Source organism: Toxorhynchites rutilus, chromosome 3 (assembly GCF_029784135.1).
Source record: "Toxorhynchites rutilus septentrionalis strain SRP chromosome 3, ASM2978413v1, whole genome shotgun sequence".
NCBI classification, from domain to species: domain Eukaryota; kingdom Metazoa; phylum Arthropoda; class Insecta; order Diptera; family Culicidae; genus Toxorhynchites; species Toxorhynchites rutilus.
This window is the reverse complement of record NC_073746.1, coordinates 133,907,504-133,930,479: the sequence shown is the minus strand read 5'-3', so window position 1 is coordinate 133,930,479 and position 22,976 is coordinate 133,907,504. Positions and strand designations below refer to the sequence as shown.

The following is a 22,976-nucleotide window of genomic DNA, read 5'->3' as shown; positions in this document are numbered from 1 at the left end:
AAAAACACTTCGTCGAAAATTTTATTGGATGAAAAAACACTCAGAGGTACACCCAGGTTATTTTTACGCGGGGGATACGTACCTCGTAAAAAAACCGCGTTAATTGGAAAATCCGCGTAAAAAAACACGGTAATTTGAAAATCCGCGTTAAAAACACCAGGTCACCTAAAATCTACGTAAGCATCGTGATAGAGTACGGCATTAATGGATAGAGTACTGAGGGAGCATGGAGAAGAATTGTGAGCTCAGAGAAAGATGTAATATTGCTTTGGTCTTTTTTACGCGGTACCGCGTAACAAAACGTGTTAATTGGAAAATCCGCGTAAAAAAACGCGATTATTGGAAAATCCGCGTAAAAAAACCGCGTTAATTGGGAAATCCGCGTAAAAAAAACTCGTAAAAAAAAATACGTAAATAAACCTGGGTGTACTCGTATGGTCGTTTCTTGTCTTTCGTTTTTTCGTTTGCCGGTAGTAAGGTGCTTGTGTGTCTATGGACGTGTATTTGTGAGCGTGAGAAACTCCTAGAATCATTTAAATGGTATAAGGGAGCCGCGGGTAATATGGAAAGTGGGGGTAATATGGACAGGTGGTTGATTTGTATAGTTACATTTTGAATTTCAGATTTCTGATAATGAGAACACCTTCTACATGTTATTCTATAATATTGAAGCCATCCTATGGCAATGAATACTGATCAAAAGTATAAAAAGGAAACAAAAACCGAAAGTCATACATGATTCCGCGTGTGGATGTAATTTTAACTGCTTCGATATTAAGCATTTTGAGTGGTTTAATATCAAAATTCAATTCGCTGATGGTTATATTTCGGTTTGTGAGTTAACAGAGAAGCGATATTAGGTATGTACGGAAAATTAAATTCATTTTTGAGTAGAAAATTTAAATTATTGAAATAATTGTACTGGTGGGGTAAAACGGACAGTTGCCAGCGGAAGTGAGATGAACTGTGAGAAGTGTGTTTAATCTATTCCTAAGTAATGCCCTGCGTCTATAAATGGAATTCAAATCACCAAATATGGACTGTTTACGAGCTGACTGGAACCAAAAACTGAAAAAACTGCTGAAAAGCACGGTATCACTTCTAGGGGGATGTATTTGATTGTTTCATCATTTAACGGATATTCGTGATGAGTTCAGACCGCCAATGGCCGCCACCACAAAATGGAAGATTACATATTTTCTCAAAACCACATCGATATGGATTCAAATGAAAGGGATTGACTAGTAGAACACAGTTATTTATAAAAAAAATGCAAATCCAAAATTCCCGCCATCACAAAATGTCGCACTACATATTTTCTCAAAACCCCATCAATATGGGTTTTTTTCGAACCCCATCAATATGGGTATCAAATGAAAGGGCTTGACCAGCAGAACACAGTTATTCATGAGGAATGCAAATCCAAAATTGGCCGCCACCACAAAATGGCAGATTACATTTTTTTTTCAAACCCTCATCAATATGGGTATCAAATGAAAGGGATTGACTAGTGAAACACAGTTATTGATAAAAAAATGCGAATCCTAAATTGCCGCCACCACAAAATGACGGATTACATATTTTCTCAAAACCCCATCAATATGGGTTTTTTCCCAACCCCATCAATATTGGTATCAAATGAAATGGATTGACTAGTGAAACACAGTTATTTATGGAAAATGCAAATCCAAAATGGTCGCCATAACAAAATGGTGGATTACATATTTTTTCAAAACTCCATCAATATGGGTATATGGGCAATGGGTATGTGTAAAATAGAAAAAAAAATTAGCGCCTTTGGTTCCGAGACTAGGAATAATAAAAAACGAATACAATCAATAACAACGAGAGCAGAATTAGATTTTTTCTGCAGGCATAGTATTTTTCCAAAAAAGACCAGGTGATTGGCTTTAATTTGATATGTCGATAATCTGAATCGGTCTAGTAGTTCAAAAGTTATGAGTTTTTGAAAAAAGTCATTTTTCGAAAAAAAAAAAAAAGAGGAAAAAGTTGATTTTTCGGACAATCCTAAAATGCAAATGGTGACCCTAACGAAAAAATTAAAAAAAGGGGGGAAAAATTTTTGCGATAAAGCTACCAAGATTTTCACGAAAATCTGAGAACCATTATATCGGTTTGGCATGGAATGGCTGATTGCTCTAGATTAATGAAGGAAGGGATGTGATGCTTCTTGCTACTAACTGCTACTTGCCTAATTATTTTCCAGCTTCAGCCGTTTAGCTTTTAGTGTTTAGCTAGCCGTTAAGCTTTTTTTCTAGCCGTTTATGTTAAAAAGTTTTTTTTCACTTTTTTTTCCTATGGAACAGTTTCACGCCAAATCAGCCAGTCGCTGACACGACCCGCTCCAATTTTTTGAAACCAATGACCAATTTTGATGACGATTGATGATAAAAATAAAGGCGTATACAAAACCGTTGACCTTTTTTTGACGTGTATTTCAAACATAATAAATGACAAAGTTATTAGACTGTCTATGAACTATTTAGGAAAACTAACATTTTGAATACACCATTAACGCTTTGTAGTCGTATTAAATTTGGGTATGGGCATCGTACTGGTCGAAATTATTTTTCCTTGAAAAAGCAGTGATACATGCAAGATTATGAAAAATAAACATTTTATTTATGTACTTTGTGAGCTTTATTTTGTGCGATATCTTTTGAAATAGTCTCCAAGAGTAAATTATATGAAATGTAATTGATACATAATTTTATTTTTACTATCCGTTGAATATGATACACTTTTGCCATTAATGCAATATATGTATAACTAGCTGTACCCTGCCACGCTTTGCTGTGGCACATGGTGGTTGCATGGTTGAGTTGAATTTTCCTTTTTTTTTATGTTGTAACAAAAATCCTAGATGTGTTTGGTTGTTTTGTATATTGTATCATAGTTTGAGCTCAGTCGGTTCCGTACTTTTCGAGTTTTTAACGCGCACACAAACGAACAGAAAACTTTTATATATATAGGGATAGATGAGGGAAATCGATAAATTTTAAGTCATTTCGAAACACAATTTCAGTTCATGATTTTGTCAAACACGTGGAAAAAAATTTTTCCTTCACATAGAGCACATATTCATTACTGAATAGTCGATTTTCATTAAAAGCTCAATTTCAGAAACGCACTCTGGTCATATATAAAATCATCTTTCTTCCAATTTTCCAATTTTTTGTGCCGTAACAACACTCCTTGAAGTGGATTGTATATTGTGTCCAACTTTGAGCTCAATCGGTCCCGATAAAATTAAAACTAATAAAATAATTAAATGAAGCTTACGATATTTTGATACTTTTTGAAATCCTAATCATTTATGAAACGTAATATAAAAAATGGAATCTACATGTGAAATAGAACTCACCGTTCTTGGGATATAATCAATTTTATGAAAATTATGTTCGTGAAATAATAAAAAATGCATTACAGTAGTTGTTCGCCCCTTCACCCCTTGGGTGATTTTTCGATTTTCAAAAAACTTAAACAAAACTATACTACCAGTTACTGAAATTTTCATTCAGATATTACGAGTTTCTAGTTGCATCGAGGTTTAATCGAGTGTTTGGATCTCAAAATTGCGATTTGTTGTTCAATCGGTTCCAAAATTTAATTTATTACGGATCAATCTCACATTACCAGTCTCATGCTTCGTTTTGCTTATTTTAATGTGTAAATATGAGCTCATGAAAAGGAACGAAGAGTTGATTCCTGATCTGCGCAAGTGGGTAGGCTGCCAATGCAAACAAAATTCACGTCCATATTCCACGCTTTCACGTTCCTGGACCATGACGATGAGATTTATTTCTAAGCGTAAATTGTACCTTTTTCTCAACTGGCAGTGCGAGAAAAGCAAGTTTGGATTCAAACTTCACACACCATTCCATCAAGTGTATGTGTGATGTGCATGACATGATTTCTAGAAGCACCACCTTCCGACATGCAGCAAGGAGGCATCATGTCCCAACATACAGCTGGAAAACAAAGGGAAATCAAACGGTTATACAGCGCGGACTCGATTATATACAGTTTTTGATTTCTTTTCACTGTATATAATCGAATCCTGTATACAATCGAGTTAAAATTTTTTTTTCTTTATTTGTTTTTTTTTTTGCATGTATTTTTCGTTTTTTGAAAATAAAACAGGAGTTTGATTTTTGATTCATCCCAGAAAAAAAACCTTACTCACATGAAAAAAATAAATTCATCCAGACTCTCTCAGAAGGTGATAGACGATCATATTTGATGAAAATAATCCTCCTACGCATATGTTCGAATTTCAACAATGACAGAGTTCTAGATTTTTTTTTTTTTTTGTTTCGGATTCTGTAGCCTCAAACCGGATTTACATTAAAAAGTACGCTACGGAAGACGATTCTGATGCTTTCATATGAATGATGAGAAAATTTAGTACAGGATATAGTAATGGAACAACTAAATTAGTGAATTTTAACAACATTTCGGAAATGAAACACTTAAAAGTTAATAATTTTTAATGTGATATTATTAATTTTATCCTAAAAATTTATATTAAACTAGATTGTTCCTATCAATTAAATTGAAGTTCTTTAACCGCTCTACAATTTGTTCTTTGACGCACAATTTCTAGCTTTCTTAATTTGACTGCAATATCGATATAAACAATTCCTGGTGAAAATTCAAGCAAAATTTTCAAAAATCACGATTTTTACCCCACTGTACATATAAAAGCCACTTAAATTTCACCTTAAAGTTAAAAGGTTACATTTCTCCTTGAAATAAGTCATATTTGAAATATAAAAAAAAAATTCCGAACTGTATATAATCGAGTCCGAGTTGTGCACCCGTGGCCGAGTGGTTAGCGTCATAACTAACATGCCGGGTGTTCGGGTTCGATTCCCGTTCTGATCGGGGGAATTTTTCGTCAAAGAAATTTCCTCCGACTTGCACTGTGATCACGCGTATTCTAGAGCTTGCCACCCAGAATGCATTCAAGGCGTGTTATTTGGCATAGAAATCTTAACTAAGTACTAATAAAAATGACGCCAGTAATACTACGTTGAGACGGCGAAGTTCCTCTAGGAACGTTAGTGCCATTGAAGAAGAAGAAGAAGAAGAAGAAGATATAATCGAGTCCAAAATTGTATATAATCGAATCACATAGAATCGAGTCTGTATATGTATATTCGATATGCGGTCCCTATCCACTGCACAAAACAAAAATTAAAAAATTAAAAATTAAAAATAAAAAAATTAAAAAATTAAACTAAAAAATGAAAATTTGTAAATTATGGTTTTCATTCGTGAAGTTTTGAACATTGTTATGTGTTTTTGTTTGTGCGGTCCTATCCCTCGCATGAAAATAGATTAACTAGCATCCAATGTATGACGTACGTGTATTACTTTTGCAATTACTTCACGATTAGTTTATGATTGAACGTCAATTGGCAGCGTCCTCATACAAGGTCATTTGAGTTCATTGGGTCTCAGTAGTGGGCAAATATTGTCTCGTGTTACCGTTTCATGTGTGTAGAACGCTATTTACCTTTAACACTTAGTATTAGATTGTAAATAATGGTCTTTTTTGGCTGTTGTTTGACTGTAATTAGCTAATTTGTTTTCGTGTCTCACGCGTATCGACCAACTGTATCGAATCGAGTATGATTCAATGTCAGTTTGGGGAAAAAATATGAAAAGACAGTCAGAAAGTTTTGTCTGTCGAAGGACCAACCGGGAGTGGTCATAAACTTCTAGCATCGGGAAACTTCATCCGGTTGGAAAAACATAAAAAAAGAAAAGGGAAAGATTTTCTTCATCAGCTATTGTCTGCTAGGAAATGCTACAAGCGAGAAAAAAAACGGAAATAGGGTAAAATAAGATCCGTTACGGCACACAGACCTTATTTATGTTTCTACTTTTCCTTCCTTCGGCATGGCCACTAGTAATGTAGTGTATACGTGTTTTGGGTTGACGTTTTTTTGTTAAGAACGAAAACTCAAAGGGAAAATGTTTCAATTCCAAAGCAAAACATGTTTGGGAGAAGATTATGGATTCCGGTACGTTATCTTTTATGGATGTGAGCCGATTTTCCTCTACTCGTTTGAAGTTCTAAAGGTCAATCTTCGAATGAGGAAATTTGTAGACAATGGGAATGTTTCCTCTAGCAGTCACTTGAAATTTTAAATTTCACAATAATCACACCAAAATGGCTCCTTCGGGTTCATTGGAATGTTTTACCTCTCCGTTATCTGCTGCCGTTCTTTGCTCTAATTACCGTCAAAGTCATTAAAGTTTAAATGAGCCCCGAGCTGGAAGTACGTCCTTTGACAGACGCCACCCGTTCTGCATTGAGCAACAACGATACAAACGAGACTGTACGCATCATGAATTTTAATTAGCCTTTCTTGCACCGTGTGTGCATATTCCGCATTGGAGTCTTCGCTTTACATCATCATCAGCAGCAGCATCCCAGCGGGAGCCGAGCAAGACAGTTCGGGTCGATGCTGGATGAAAATAAAGCTGTTGTTTTCTGCTGCTGCTGCTGCTGCTGCTGATGTGTCGCAATGCAATCTCAATCAAATCTATGTCGGACAAGGTGAACTTCCGCCCCGTCGTTGTTGAGGATGAAGCAATTGTGGTTTGCTGTGAACTTACAGGTGCTCCTGGTTGTTTCTTTGCCCAAACCGGACAGGTAATTAGTGATCGTTAAGGGCACCTGTGCTAATTGACATTGAATTGAGAACATCAGGGAAAATTATTTTCCGATCAACTGAAGAGTGCCCCAGATCTACTGGGGGAATCTCATAATTCCTGGAAAATAAAATTCTCTAGCATCTGAACAGCAATTAAATTATATTTGTGGGCTTTATAGACGACGAAACCATTATTTTTCTAATTACATTTTTGGCTTCGTTCGTCTGCAGCTATTAATCTTAATTTAATGCTAGGAAACAGCACGAATTGTGTTCGCTGAGTGAATAACTGAACGCATAAAAGGAAAATTAAGATGACTTGATGGCGGAGGCCTAAGCGAGTTGCTGATATAATTATCGAGATTCTACAGAATATAATTAAGTGGGTTCTGAATTATATTTGGATTAACGCACCAACTGGATGAATTCGTGTGAAAGATATGTCCATAAACTATGCGATTCAGCATAACATTTGTTAAATCAACGTGGGTTAATTTATTGGATTATACCTTCTGCGTGTCGAGCATTTTTAATATAGAGCAATTCCATGCAAATTATCCGAAAAACAACCGATTTCGACACGCCCTTTTCCGGATATTTTTGAAAGGTCAAACATACGGTGAAAGTTCCCCAAAATTACATGTCAATAAACTTTTTTGGGAATAACATTACGTGAAAAATCTTTTAGAAAAACCTCTTTAAAGAAATATTTTTATACTATAAAATCTATTATGTTTTGTGGGTGTTTTGTCTCCTCAAATATTCTTCATATTTTTACTAAAAAAAAAAAAAATTTGAACAATTCGAACGAATGCGTAATTCTGCACATTATCCGAAATATCACAAGTGAGTTATTGTCCTATGAATTTCACTGAATTAGTTTCTTACGCGATTGATGCGTGCGCGCAAAAATAAATCGAAAAAATCGCGTAATTTTGAGAAAAAATCGCTTCGTAATAGGCGCGCGCTCGTCTCAAAAACCCCTTGCGCTCGCAGAATGTCTCTTCCCGGCGAGGCGATTATAGGCAGTGCCAAACCATGTAATTTAAAATGTTATGAAGCAGTTCTATAACAAAAAAATTACAGAAAGAATGTGCTCTTCGATTTGCTTAAACTTTGTTACCAAATATTCCAGACATGTTTTTTTTCATCCTTAGGATATACCATCCTGAATGCAGGCAGTGTGAAAAGGCTGCCATGTGGCGCTTTGTCCGTCCATTTTTTCAAATTTGTAATCTTTGAACCAGCTAATCGATTTTCAAAAATTTTGCGCTCCAACAATATGTGAAGAGTCGTCTTAAGGTGGTATTCTAGTGTAGAGACACGGATTTCGGACGTTTTTTGAGCTCCGTAAAAATAAAACAAAGAGTATTTTTAAAATCTATTATATTATTACTTGTACATCTATCTTTTGACAATAAATCAAAAAAGTTAACGGAGAAAAAATATTTATAACTAGAATAGTTACAAGCTGATGAAGTGAAGGTTTTCGAAAAAAGTTGTGCCATGGCGTACACGATTCCAGCCCTTCTGGTTATCTGAAACCAAAAAATCGAACAGATTCTAAATCAGTAAAGATGTCGCTATCGCATGAACCTCGGACAAGTCAAAAGCTTCTTTTTTGACAAAATGGCGGCCGTTTAAAACCCAATATGCGGTTTGAAACGTTTTTTCTTACGTTTTCCGATTCTTTTTAAATAGTAAAATTTTAAAAATATCAGTTTTTAGAGGTTCATGACTCGGCAAATAATGGGATTTTCAATGAGTCTTTTCTAGGGTATATTTCGATTTTTTTCAAATTTCTAGACTAGAATACTGCCTTTACCGATGATTTGTCAAAAACATCAAGTCGAATAAACTAAACTTCACGACAAATTGCTTGAATACAATTGCTCAAAACTAAACCCAAAATAATATTTAGCACATCCTCGACATCCTCAAACATAACATTGAATGAGCTTAAACGTTTTATAAAATGTGTCATCTACCCATACTGGTACAGCATTCATCCAAGCGGAAGGTGAGTTTCTGTATAATATACAGGGTTTTCCATTTCGGGCTTCCGAAAGTATACAGCCCTGCGCTGACAACCGTTTGACATAGCTGTCAACCAAAGCATCATATCGTTAGTTGAATGTCTGCCATTTTACAATATGGATCGTTTTAGCATCGCACAACGTGTTAATTTTGTTCAATTATACCATAAAAATGATGAAAAATCGGCAAATGTTTTTCGAGCATTACGGACGGATTTTGATCGTCATGGACGGCCTACAGAGCACACAATCGCTAATGTAGTGCGTAAATTCGAACAAACTGGATCCGTAGCGGATATTGTGAAACCTGTGCATTATCGTAATGTGCGTTCGGCCGAAAATATTGCTGCTGTTGCTGCCAGTGTGGAGGATGACCCGAATGTTTCGATTCCACGGCGTGCTCAGCAATTGGGCTTGTCAAACACATCATTGTGGTGAATTTTGCATTTGGACTTGCACCTACATCCATATAAAGTCCAGCCCCAGTAATTTAAGAAAACTTCTTAGAACAAAGTTTTTTTCTATCTCTTGAAATAACCGATATAGCGCTATTTATCTAAGTTGCGTTAGGGTCATCATAAAGAAACGTTTTTTTTGGTCTAGTTTTTATATTGCAAATTTTACATGCAAACTATCTTTAGAAGACTTTTAGAGCTTTCTAAGACAAACATTTTGCGATGCAGAACTTGTCAATATCGCAACTCTACTCAATGTTATTGATATTTCTTCCCAAAAAATACGCTCTCTTCATTCGATGTCATTCATTTTGGGGCAAACATATAAAATGTTCGTTGACGGCATTTAGAAGAGCATACATGACTCTAAATAATGTTGAATTTCTAAAACTATGTTATTTTTTATATTTGAGTAAACTAAAATTGAAATCATGAGTTTTTGGGTGAAAAAGCATCAATAACTTTGAGTAGTAGTGGTGACCATAATGCAGAAAGCGCTATAAACAACTTCATGGAAGATCTTTATTCTCAAGACAAAAACTGTCTTTGACAGAGTTGTTACATATGATAGGGCGATCATTTTCATGTTATCAAAAATAGGGTGACCAAAGTTTCGATGAAATAAAAAATCTAACTTTCTTATCTTTACAGGAAGAGGCAAATAGAGTTCGACAATATTGTAGCCTCAATTATTTTAAGCAACTTTGTAGAACAAAGTTATATTCTATCTCTTGAATTATCCGATATATCGCTTTTTATTCTAAGTTTCATTAGAGTGACCTTCATGGTGACCAACGGGGTTTGTTGCTCTCTCTTTTATATTTCAAATCCTACATCAAAATTGTCTTCGAAAGACTTTTAGAACTTATCAAGACAAATATTTTGCGATGCAGAACTTGTCAATATCTTAAACTTACTTAAAGTTATTGATGCTTTGTCACCCAAAAACTCATGATTTCAATTTTAATTTACTCAAATACAAAAAATAACATAGTTTTAGAAATCCCACATTATGTAGAACCAAGTATGCTCTTTCAAATTCCGTCAACGAACATTTTTTGTGTTTGCCCCAAAATGAATGGCATGCGAATGAAGAGAGCGTATTTTTTGGGAAGAAATATCAATAACATTGAGTAGAGTTGCGACATGGGCGAGTTCTGCAACGCAAAATGTTTGTCTTAGTAAGCTCTTCTGAAGACAGTTTGCATGTAAAATGTAAAAAAGATCTCGTGGGAGGTGCAACTGTCACTCTCTACACGCTTGTAAAATTTTAGTCACCAATAAACAAAAAAACAGGTTGTAACTTATAAACTAAATACAAAAAAATGTTTGTCTATAGTTTATCCGCCGTCGCGTTTGTTCGATAAAAAAATACGCGCGATGTTCATAATATATTGCTAAAAAGTTGTCTTTGGGAAACCTGAGACGGCAACCGAGAAAACTCAGCTTATCCAAAAAACTGAGCTTTCTCGGTTACTTTCTCAGGTTTCCCAGAGACAACTTTTTGCTGTCGGAATAGAAGTTCGATAAACAGTATGATTCTTACCTCTACCCACTAACAACTAGCCCTTTCATGATTACGCTACAGAGACGATCCTTCTGATTGCGAACATCATACTAACATTCCTTTCCTTCCCCTGGTGACTGTAAGGATCTGGCTCGTCAATGACGACTATTGAAAGCTACAATAACTGTAACTTGCACAATGAGAATGGATTGGAGCGTCATTCAAATCGTTCTTTGTGCAATTTCGATGGTTCAGGTCAATCACGGAGAGCAACTACTAAATGTACAGTAAAGGGAAGCTCGAGCTCAAAAAGAAAATACAAAAAAAAATAAATGAATTATGATTCGTCAACAAAAATTGAATTTGTTAAAAAAGTCAGAACAAATGCTAGAATATCAAAAATAAATCAGGACGCCCCAAAAGCATCTCAAAATCAGGATATGTCCTGCTAAATTATGGTATCCCTACGCAAAACCATCAAAGTTTGAGTTTATGAAAACCGCAAAAAAAAATACCAAATAATTTCAAATATCTTAAAATTGTCGAGATCTACTGATAAATAACTTTGTAGGATTTAGAGACTTTCGTCGGAATACAAGGCAGAACATATTATCTATAGGAAACTTTATCGGAAATGTGTCTAAAACTGTCCTCAACTTTTCCCAATATATTAGGTTGGGGAAAAAGTAATCCATTATTTTTGGGTGAAATTCCAAACTATTTTTATATGCTTTGGATTGTCCGATTTGGGTCAAATATACACTGTTTTGTTGTAAAATATGTTACCATTCTAAAGGTAGCTTCCTAATGTCTCTATCATAGGGGCTTGGTCCTTATTGGATAGATAAGATTTTTAAGATCTTCTCTTGATCCCAATTTTTTATCACTATGGAAATTTTGCAATGCGAGAAAAAGATGGTAATCGCTTGGTGCTGGGTCCGGACTATATGGAGGATGCATTAAAACATCCCAATTAACCTCTCGGAATTGTGTGGCCTTGCGTTGTCCTGATGGAACAAAACACCTTTTCTGTTGGCCGATTCTGGACGTTTCTTGTCAATCGTTAGCTTCAAACGGTCCGTTTGTTGACAGTAGAGATTTAATTTAGTGTATTTCACAATTTCAGCGGCCTAGCTTGCATTTTCGCATTTTTGAAAGAAAAAGAATTTTCTCTTTGTTGACCTCCATTGTTAACACCCTGTAACTCACAGTTGAATGGAACAAACAAAAAACAGCAGAAGGATTGTTTTAGTGTGGAATGTCACCTTTACAACGAGCATAAACTTGAAATTTTATGATCTACATTACACGAGATATTGATCACTAAAGCCAGCTACCGAGAAAATAATGGATAACTTTTTCCCCAACCTAATATTTCAACACTATTTTAATGGTTTATAAGTCTTTAGGATGCAATACTTTAATTTTGTGGTTCAATTATTTGTCCTTGGCTTTAATTAATAATAATAAAAAGACATAAGACTTCAATGAACTGGCGACTGAAACCGGTTACAATTATGTTTAAACTGATTGTAAAGGGTGTGTCACATCAAATTGCATCACGGAAAAAAAGCTGTAGAAATTTAATTTTTAGGAATTATATCTTCAGCTTTCGCTTATAATCAGATAAGAGTGTATAGATCACGTTGGCCATGCTTCACTGTCAATTTTTCGTAAATTTGGAAAGTGTCGTCGAACGAAAAAGAGCGTCGTGAATTAATCCTGCGCACTCATTTCGAGAATCCGGAGTTGTCACATAGGGACATCGGTAAGATGCTGGGAATCGTCCAATCCACGGTCAGCAGAGTACTAAAACGATACTTCGAGAACCTAACCATTGACCGGAAGGTGAAGAACGGCAAAAATGGATGCTCCGTCAGTGATAAAGATCACAAGCGCGTAGTTAAGCAGTTTAGACGTGATCCGAAAAGTTCGGCCCGGGATGTCGCCAATAAGCTGAATTTGTCAAGTTCATTCGTCCAGCGGACCAAGCAGCGGGAGGGCCTGCGTACATACAAGGTTCAGAAGGCTCCTAACCGCGACGAAAGGCAAAACATGGTGGGGAAGACGCGAGCCCGGAAGCTGTACACCGAAATGCTGATGAAGCCGCATTACCTGGTAATGGACGACGAAACCTACGTCAAAGCGGACTTTCGTCAGCTGCCGGGCCTGTTGTTCTTCTCCGCAGAGGACAAATTCAGCGTTCCGGAGGAGATTCGCAAGCAGAAACTATCCAAGTTTGCCAAAAAGTACATGGTGTGGCAAGCGATCTGCTCTTGCGGAAAGCGGAGCGCCCCCTTCGTGATGACCGGCACGGTAAACGGGCAGGTTTACCTTAAGGAGTGCCTACAGAAGCGCTTACTACCACTATTGAAGCAGCACGAGGGCCCGACCATCTTCTAGCCGGATCTCGCTTCGTGCCACTATTCAAAGGACGTGTTGGAGTGGTACGAAGCCAACGGGATCACCTTCGTGCCAAAGGAAATGAACCCGCCCAACGCGCCGGAGCTTCGCCCAATAGAGAAATATTGGGCGATTATGAAGCAGACCCTCCGGAAGAACCCAAAAGTTGTCAAATCGGAGGCGGACTTCAAGAGAAAATGGATTTCTGTTCAAAAAAAACTACAACCTGACGTTGTACAGAACCTTATGGACGGGGTACAGGGGAAGGTGCGAGCATACGGGCTTGGACTCGAAGTATGAATAAAAAGAAAATGCCAAAAGTTGTTTAATAGTTTGTATTTTACTGTCTAAAATTTTCAAAAGGATCGGTCTACTGGGCGAATTTCTACAGCGTTTTTTTCCGTGATGCAATTTGATGTGACACACCCTTTATCATAATTAAATACATTACAGCTATCTGATACTTGATGTTGCTCTAGGATTGTTTAATTTATGTATACTCGTGTGGTTCTAATGGTCAGAAAAAAAACAAAGTTTTGTTCATATTCTTGAATGTTTTGAACTTGTGACGCGTTTTTTTATGTTAATCATAAGGATTACGACTCAAGTGCCGTGGAGGTGTCCTTTATGAAACAATTATTGTACAATTATTGAACATGTTTTATAGTACCTATTAAAATAAATTAGATTGTTTCTGTAAAGTAAAAACTGTTACAGAATATTGAATGTAACAAATTAATCTTCATTTAATTTAAAGGAAATAGATTTGGTTTTCACTCATAACTTCACCCACATATCATGGTATTTTATTATGATTCAAAGCATTCCAGATGTCACAGGAGAGATAATAACAAATTCTATTCAACGTCTGTCCGAAATATCTATGAAAAAAGCAAATAATCGCTGTTCAACACTATAAATCTGCTGCCCCACCAACAGCTCAACTATGAATTTTAACTCATCCAATATACTGATATTATTCCGTTATGAATCGCGCGCCTATCCCACGCCAAAGGACAGCACCTGCCTTCCAACGAAAAACTCCGCGGGACTCGAAATAGAAATAAACAATAAATTTCTAAAATGTCACCGAAAACAATTACCATATTTTTGCTGATTTCTATCGATGATTGTGATGGGGAATTTATCCGGACTCTGGCTCTGCGTTCAAGCTCCCGCTACTGTTGCTGCTGCTTCTGTACCGTTTTTATACAGACATTGGCATTTCGAGCACGAGAAAGGGATTAAAACAGGCTGCCAAAATAAAACGTTTGCGACGATTTATTCTACTCGATTTTTATTTATTTTCATTGGCAGAGCGCAATCTGGATTGCTTTTTCTTCTTCTCTCTCTCGTTGTATTGTTTCTTTTTCATCGAGGGAAAAATCCCAATCGTAGAAATTGATTCGCCGGCGTGGGATTGCGTCGAAAAACACTTACGGATTTATCTGGCCCAGGGATAGCCTGACTCTTTGCGAATTATAATTAGGCATTTTGCTTGTTCGAGATTTGAATTGACCAATTGTTTAAAAGCACACATATGAAAGAAAATGATGATAAAAGCTCACTGGCATGCACCCAATTCAAAGATTCTACCGTGTATCATTTCAATTTAAAAATTGTTTCTGTTGTTGTTCGAAAAAAATGTTTCACTAGCCTAAGCGAGGGAGTGGTAATGGGTGTGGTAATGTTACTTGGTTTTGAATTGGTCTTGAATTCCCGTTCCATATGAATGAACTTAGGGGTATTTAAAAAAAAAACAAGGTATTTGTACATGTATTTTTCGAAACAATTAACGTGAGTGGATATTCTTATATCTGAGTCTTTGTCCGATGAATGGTCGATACCGTGGAGATACCAAATAGCTATTTTTACCAGCTCAGAAATGAAAACATATTTACTCCACAAATACCATGTACTTTTTTTTTCTCAAAAAGTATTAGGTTTTCAGCATGAAAAAAATAAAATTAAAATATGTCGTTAACGATTTCGTTATCAAATTAAAAACTCACCCACAATCACAATTTGTCAGTTGATAGCGTTTTAATTATCTCGGCTCAGTAGAACAATATTAACCCGTTTCACTGTGCTTCAGTCTGTCGTATGCCGCCTCGAGTATCGCTCAATGGAAATGATTGCTCTTGACAGGCATATATTTTTTCCCCATAAAAGGATTCTTTCATCTCACCTCATCGCTTCTCGAAAAGTTTGCCGGGTATGATGGTGACAGCTCGATTTGGTCTTTTGTTTTTGTTGCTCGAATTCAATTCAGACATCTCCAAACGCTAATCATTCGGAGCGTATCCCGATGGTGGCACTCTATTCCGCTGCTTGATGCGCTGCTCTGAATGTGACACTTGCTCTCGAGCAAAAATCAAGAACAATGTAAATCCTCTTTATCTTATTTGAAAGTTTAAGCCTTTTCTAGATTGTACTCCCTCTTGAGCTACTCCCGTGTTTCTCCCTACTTCTATCCTGGTCCGTCTGTTCGTTTCGCTCGCTTGAATTGGATTTTTTCCCATGATAAATCGCTTTTCATGATGCGTAGCTCGCTGGCAAGTTTTACAAATATATTACATAAATATCACCTGCTCCATAAATCAATTCTGACACTGCCAGGTGCTTACCGTGCCACCATCCGTCTATCCTGTCTGCTGCTGTTCCTGTATTGAAACTCGCACATTGAATAATGCATGCGTGTGAACTGTCACCACGTGCTTGTGGGCGTTTGAAAAATTTGATTTTAGTGTAAAATAGCTTTTTCCTGTAATACATAACTTTAGAGCTAATGAGTGTTTTATAGAGATATCAAACTTTAAGCTCAGATATATGCGCCATCCTGGTCAAAGCTGGGTATGAGTTGGTGGAATCATTTATCTGCTTTTTTTACTTCAAAGCAGATGCTAAGGTCAGCGATATTTTTGTATCACAATAGAGCGAATTTGCGGTGGAATTCAGGTGGAAAGATCGTGGTTGGGTAAGGAAGAAAAATTTGGTATTTTTTCTGAATCCCTGAATTCTTCACTATGAGGGCTATGATGAAAAACGTTGTTTTTCTTGTTTCACGCCATTCTCAATGCTTAGAACTGGAAATATGAAAAAATACTCAAAACAAATCTTATTATGATGTACCATGACATATCGTCAAATAGAATTACCATCGATTTTTTTTTATATATATTTCTGGAGTATTGAGACACAGTACTGGTGTCTTCTTAATTTGCTCGTATTTGTGATTTTTTGTGATATAACACATAGTATACTTCCCTTTAGATATCCTTATGTTAAACGACAAAAGTCATCATATACAAAAATCACGTACGAACACATTTGAAACTTAATTTTAAAAATCATAAAATTCGAATTACCAAAAAAAAAATTCTGAAATTCTGAAAAAAAAATCACAGATCAAAAACACGTACATTTGAATGAAAACTAAGTTTAAATGGAACTAAAAATTAAAAAAAAACTAGAAAACCAATCAAGAGAAATCTAGATATCAAAATAGATTTAATTTCAATTAAATCTATTTTGATATCTTTTGCTGTTGTGAATGACGCAAAAAAACAAAAAAATAGCGTCTTTCACCATTGCTCTTATAAGATCCATTCCATGCCATACCGATATAGTGGTTCTCAGATTTTCGTGAAAAGTATTAATTTTGTTCTTTATCGCAACACATTAGATCCGTATTTTTTATATTTTTCATTAGTGGGACCATTTCCATTTTAGGGTGGTTCGAAAAAACCACTTTTTTTTCAAAAATGTCTTTTTTCAAAAATTCATAATTTTCGAACTACTGGGCCGATTCAAATGATCGACATATCAAATTAAGTGCAATGAACTATTCTTCCTTTAAGTACTAAACTTGTGAAAAAATTGTATTTAGTTTTCAAAATTTTTGATTGCATTGGTTTTTTTAAGTTACCCGAGACCAATGGTGCCATTTTTTTTATATTTTTTCATGAAAGCTGAGGATTTTTTACGCCACTTATCCAGAAATCAAAGAGGTGTCTATTGTTCGTTTTTAAGTTATGATTTTCCAAAGTTAACCGATTCCCTCTATTCCAAAAATGAGTTTTAGAAAATTTATAACTTTGGAACTACAAGACCGATTCAGACGATCGACAAATCAAATTGAAGCCAATGAGTCACCTATCTGATTTTTGTAAATTTGTATGTAAAAATTTCTCAGCTTTGAAGGAAAAATATAGAAAAAATATAGCGCCCTTGGTCCCGAGACCATGTAAACTATGAAAACAAATACAATCAATAATTATGAAAACAAAATACAATTTTTTTTTTCAAATATAATTTTGTTTCAATTAAAATTATCTCATATGCTTCAATTTGATATAAGCGTCATTTAAATCGGTTCAGCTTTTTCAAAAGTTATGATTTTTATTTCTTTTCTGGGAAAAGGGGAAAAATTATTTTTTGGCCATCGGTTAAATTTGAAAAATCATAACTTAAAAACGAAAAAATACCTCTCCGATTCATGAATATATAATGTAAAAAAAACTCCGCCTTCAAACAAAAATATAAAAAAATATGACGCTCTTGGTCCCGGGACCATGTAAACTATGAAAAACAAAAACAATAATTTTGAAAACAAAATCCGATTTGTAATATTTTTCAAAGAAGACTAATTCATTGCCCTTAATTTGATATGTCGACCATTTGAATCGGCCCAGTAGTTCGAAAGCTATGAATTTTAGAAAAAAGTGGAAAAAAAATATTTTTCGGACCACCCTGAAATCAAAATGGTCACCCTAATGCAAAAATAAAAAATACGGGTCTAATGTTTTGCGATGAAGAACAAAATTACCACATTTCCCGAAAATCTGAGAACCACTATATCGGTTTGACATGGAATGGCTGTATAAAGAAATTGGATTTTGTTTTCATAATTATTTATTGTATTTGTTTTTTATAGTTTACATGGTTTCGGGACCAAGGGCGCTATATTTTTTAAATATTTTTTTTTCGTGAAAGCTGAGGTTTTTCTACATAACATATCCAAAAATCAGAGATGTGATTTTTATCGTTTTTGAGTTATGATATGTCAAAGTTGATCATTGGTCTGAAAATTAATTTTTTCCTCTTTTTCCAAATTTTTTTTCAAAAAATCATAACATTTGATCTACTGGACCTATTCAGATAATCGTCAGATTAAATTGAAGCCAATAGTTAGTGTTCTTTGAAAAATTCCAACTTTTGCAAGGCTTTAATTTAATAACGTCGATGAATCAGTACAGTTGTTCAAAAGTTATGATTTTTCGAAAAAAGTCATTTTTGAAAGAAATGGGAGAAATTATTCTTCGGACCACCCTAAAATGGGAATGGTCATCCCAACGAAAAAAATAAAACAAAACACCATTATATCGGTTTGACAAGGAATGGCATGGAACACAGAAATCTTTAAAAAAAAACTTCGAAGTTTCAAATTTGTTTTAGGAACAATTTTTTGAAAATGCTTAGATATTCCTCGATACATCATGTGAGATGCACTTTCAGTATTTTTTTCTAAAAACTAAAAAGTAAATTTTTACCATGTTGAACCAAATAAATGTTAAAAAATAGCTAAAATTTCTCATTTGGGCACTTTTTACTGCCTTACACAGTCAGAGGTCCTTTGCATCTAGAGCTTGACAATTATTCTCTAGATAAAATTTGTCTTCGACAAAGTTGTTTCGAATGATGAAGTGCTCATGTTGTGATAAATAGGGTGACCAAAATTTTAGGTGAATTCAGTAATCATTTCATTCTGTTGTAGCTCCAGTTTTTGTAATCAACTTCGTACAACAGTTTTTTCCTATCTTTCAATATAACCGATTTGAAAGATAGAAAAAAAACTGCTCGACAAAGATATTTAAAAAACTGGAGCTACAATATTGTCGAACTATGTTTACCTCTATCTATAAAGATATGAAAGATAGATTTGTTATTTTACCTAAAATTTTGGTCAGCCTATTTTCGAAAACAGGAAAATGAGAGCATCATCATATGTAACACCCTAATACATTTGTCGAAGACAGTTTTTATCTAGTTGATAACTGTCGAGATGTAGATGAAAAATTCCACCTAAATTTGTTCCCTGGACCATTCTGCAATGTGTTTACAACAAAACGGTGCAACATGCCACACCTCGCGTGCCTCAGTTGATTTATCGAAAGAAACGTTCGGCGAACGAATTACTTCGTTTCATGGATCCTTGAATTGATCTCCAAGAGAAGTATCAGACCTACGCCGATAAGCCGCAGATTATTGTCACTTTGGAAGACAACATTCACCATGTCATACGACCTCCATTGCTGCAGAAAGTGAACGCAAATTAGACTTCCCGATAAGGCTCTCTCCGTGCTATTCGAGGTAGCCACATTTCCACGACGATTTGTACCATTCATGTGTTTCAATTCAGTTTAAAGTTGTTTTTTTTTTTGGAAACATCTTTCACATTATGAATGACGGGGGTCTTCGTAGCCTAATTGGTTGCGTGTCCGCTACTAAGCGAACGATCGTGAGCTCATAACTCAGGGGCCTTAACTGACCATCTTTGAGTGTTATTCTAGCTACTACTTCCTCGCAACAATCATCATGTGATGGTAATCTCAGTCTCTTACTGCTCACATTACGGTCTGCTGCATCGATAATTTGAACTATTAATAACACAACAATGGAAACCTCATATCAACAGTCCCGCTGTATCCTACTGTGAAAATTCGAACAATAGGAATATTCTCACGCCGAAAAAGGCGACATGTGTAACGATAGAATAGAAATACTTTTACGCCTAAAAATGTACAGTGTAATGTACATTTTATAATAAAAAATGTACACGAATAAATTCAACTTTGTTACAGCTGAATTGCTAAATGAGCCTAATAAAACAAACAGATGCGATATAAAAAAAATTATGAATGACGAGAAAAAGATATTAGAATGAAAGTAGTATATTCAACGAATATGAATACGTATCTATACGTTATCGAACAAAACTGTTTATCTATCTCATGAAGGTGGTTGGAAAGAAACATACTGAATGTTTTTTTTTTCAACATTTTGCTCAGCTCTGTACTGTGTATCTTTATTATGAACCAGTGGGTATTTTACAAAACAGTGAATTGCATTCTGAGACTATTTGATCCAACTGATGTTAGGTTATTAAAGGGGCCAGACAATTTTCTCTGCACATTGCCTCTCTTCTTCTGTTAGTTTTAGTGACCGCATTATTTAGCATAGTTGTTCCAGCTTAATTCATCCTCAACTGAGACAATAACCAAGGTCGACTAGTGTTTGCACCAATCAATTCCAATCAAAATCAACCACTGGTAGGGAGTAATCGAATGATTAAGAAATAGATGAAGCCAGGCGTTACAAGACATGATGCTGTGCAGCCAATCAGATGCGTCATTTCACTACCACAACGTGCGGAAGGGAGCAAACGTATATAATCGTACGCTTGCAAGTTAACATTTTCTGCACTTCCGAAAGAGAGACAGAGAGCATAAGGTAAACAGGATGACCACCAACCATTCAACTCAGTTCACCCCCCAGTTGCAACATGCTTAGCTCCGATGTTGTTGTGCACAACCTGACACAATTCCAAGGGGGCAAATTTAATCCCGTATTGATTTTCCACTTACCGTAACCATAAACTGAAGGAATTTACGTGCCGGAGCAGGAGAAAACAAGCAAATTTACCATATTTGTATGCAACGATGATACTACCTCTTCTCTCTTGATGCACGCTGTTCAGTATTCCCATCATCGTCTGCCGCCAGAGTGAGCGGCACTTAAATCCGGCGACCACTGGGAAATAATATGTCCTGTATAGAATCACTTCGGTATGAATAATTCAATTTCTATTGTCCCCAAGGTCGCTTTCGTCCAAGAGATGTAATGGTCTGCTTTTATGTAGTAATGATTGCCAACTATCCACTTCACAGAGAGAGAGAGAGAGAGAGAGAGAGAGCGGTTTCAATGTTCCGTACAGAAATTTTGCAATTATTTCTTCTCACTTTGTTTGAGCCACAACTCGGAACGGTCCCGCACAGAAAACTATTTACATTGCTTTTACAATGTTACTCCCCGAAGAGATTGAGAATTTAAATGCAATAGAATGAAAATTTGATTCAATCAGTAAAGAATACCAAAGTGGTGCGCACATTTCCACCTCGAATGAAGTTATGGGGGTGGATGAGAAATTATCTTAATTTTTACATGACGCTAGTATGCACCATTCTGAAACGAATAAATGAGTTGCACATTTACCAAGTGCGACGACTATTATTTCCTGGTTGTAACAAGGAATAATGCTGGATATAAGTATTGGTTCACCCTATAATGATCACTGGTATTCTGCTTGGTTGACTTGACATATCCTCTAAAAACACGGTAGATGTTGAAACCATTTTGAGTTAGAGTCATTCACATTTTCATGTGGTAGCCATGCCGAATAAAGAAGCATTTGCGAAAAAGCTTTTGTGGTTCGTAAAAGAAAAATATATAGGAGGTTGTGTCCAAGACACGACCGCATTGTAGAACCGTAGAACTACGCTGTGATTTAATTCAAGTCGTTTGTTTATAACTGCGAATATTATTTTATAATGCTACGTAATTTTAGAAATAACCATTCTACCAGTTTGGTCGCCCTGAAATATGTTTTTCTTGTAGAATCATTTGACGATTATTGTTTGGTGATTCATTCTTGTCCTCTCAGAACAATACATGCTCGAGATAAGCGCAGTTATCATCCTTAGTGGAAAAAGCTTTGCTACTGGTAAGCGAAACCAAATCTCATACAAAATTCCAGAACGACATTTACTTTCCTGGTGACTAAATAAACGAAATAAACTCTTCCTGTTAATCTCAACAACCTCGGAAAGAGTAGCACTGCTTCATCATGATCAAGATTAGCGCAAATGCAATCCTAGTTCGAGGGAGCATTGCAACTGGCACGCGAACCCAAATGAATTTATAACTTATTATAACTTATTGAATAACTTGTTATTCCCAAATAATTTTTTGGCACACAACCTTAACACCTGCTTTACCATAGCGTCAGTTCAATGCATTGATACAATGTCAAAGGAATCAACGAAGCTCTTATGATGACGGAAAACAAACAATGTCAACTGCTTGGAAGAAGGCTGAATATTTGCCTTAGCAGAGATTCATTACTAATACCCTAGCGCAAATACTTCCCTCCCGATATCTCCCCTTCTTGTCGCCACGTTCGGATCGACATGTTCACCCGCAACAGAGCAATACGTTCAAACACACGCACGTAACACACACAAAAATATCCATATATCGATGGTTTGAAGCAATTAAATATGCACACACTTATCTCCGTTTTGCGCTCTTCTCAACAGAAGCCCTTTTTGTTGATATTGCCGGTCTAGATCAGCTTAGCTGTCATCCTTTGTGGAGAGAGTTTTCCTACCGTCATGCGAAACCAAACCACTGACAAAATTACATAACATTTATTTTCTTGATGAGCTGACGATAGCCTAGCTTGATGAATCCCCACACAATTGTGTAGCTCAGATCCTTAATGCAATGTCGTCAGTTTGATGCAATTATTGCAGTGCTAGAGATATAAGCGAGTCAGTAATTTGGTCGCGTCCACAGCTCAATCCGAAACTAAGACACGTGAGACTTTAATCTTCTTTAGTTCATTCGTCTCTAACCTTCAAAAGGGTCCTTGGAAAACTCCTCACCGTCCAGCTCGCCCAACAACGATGTTGTTCAGTCGGTATCCTCACGAAGAATGAAAGTTTGCCTCAGCGAGATCCACTGTTTATACTCTAGGGAAATATTCCCCTTCGTTCTTCTTCTTTTCCTTTGTTCACGGATACTTTAAGTCTTACGATTTCCCCTT

At 35.9% G+C, this 22,976-nt stretch overlaps 1 protein-coding gene across 2 annotated transcripts in view; it reads left to right on the top strand.

The window, feature by feature from the left end:
• Window positions 1-22,976, top strand: part of LOC129775166 (uncharacterized) — a 366,981-nt gene that overhangs the window by 304,970 nt on the left and 39,035 nt on the right. The window lies entirely within an intron of this gene.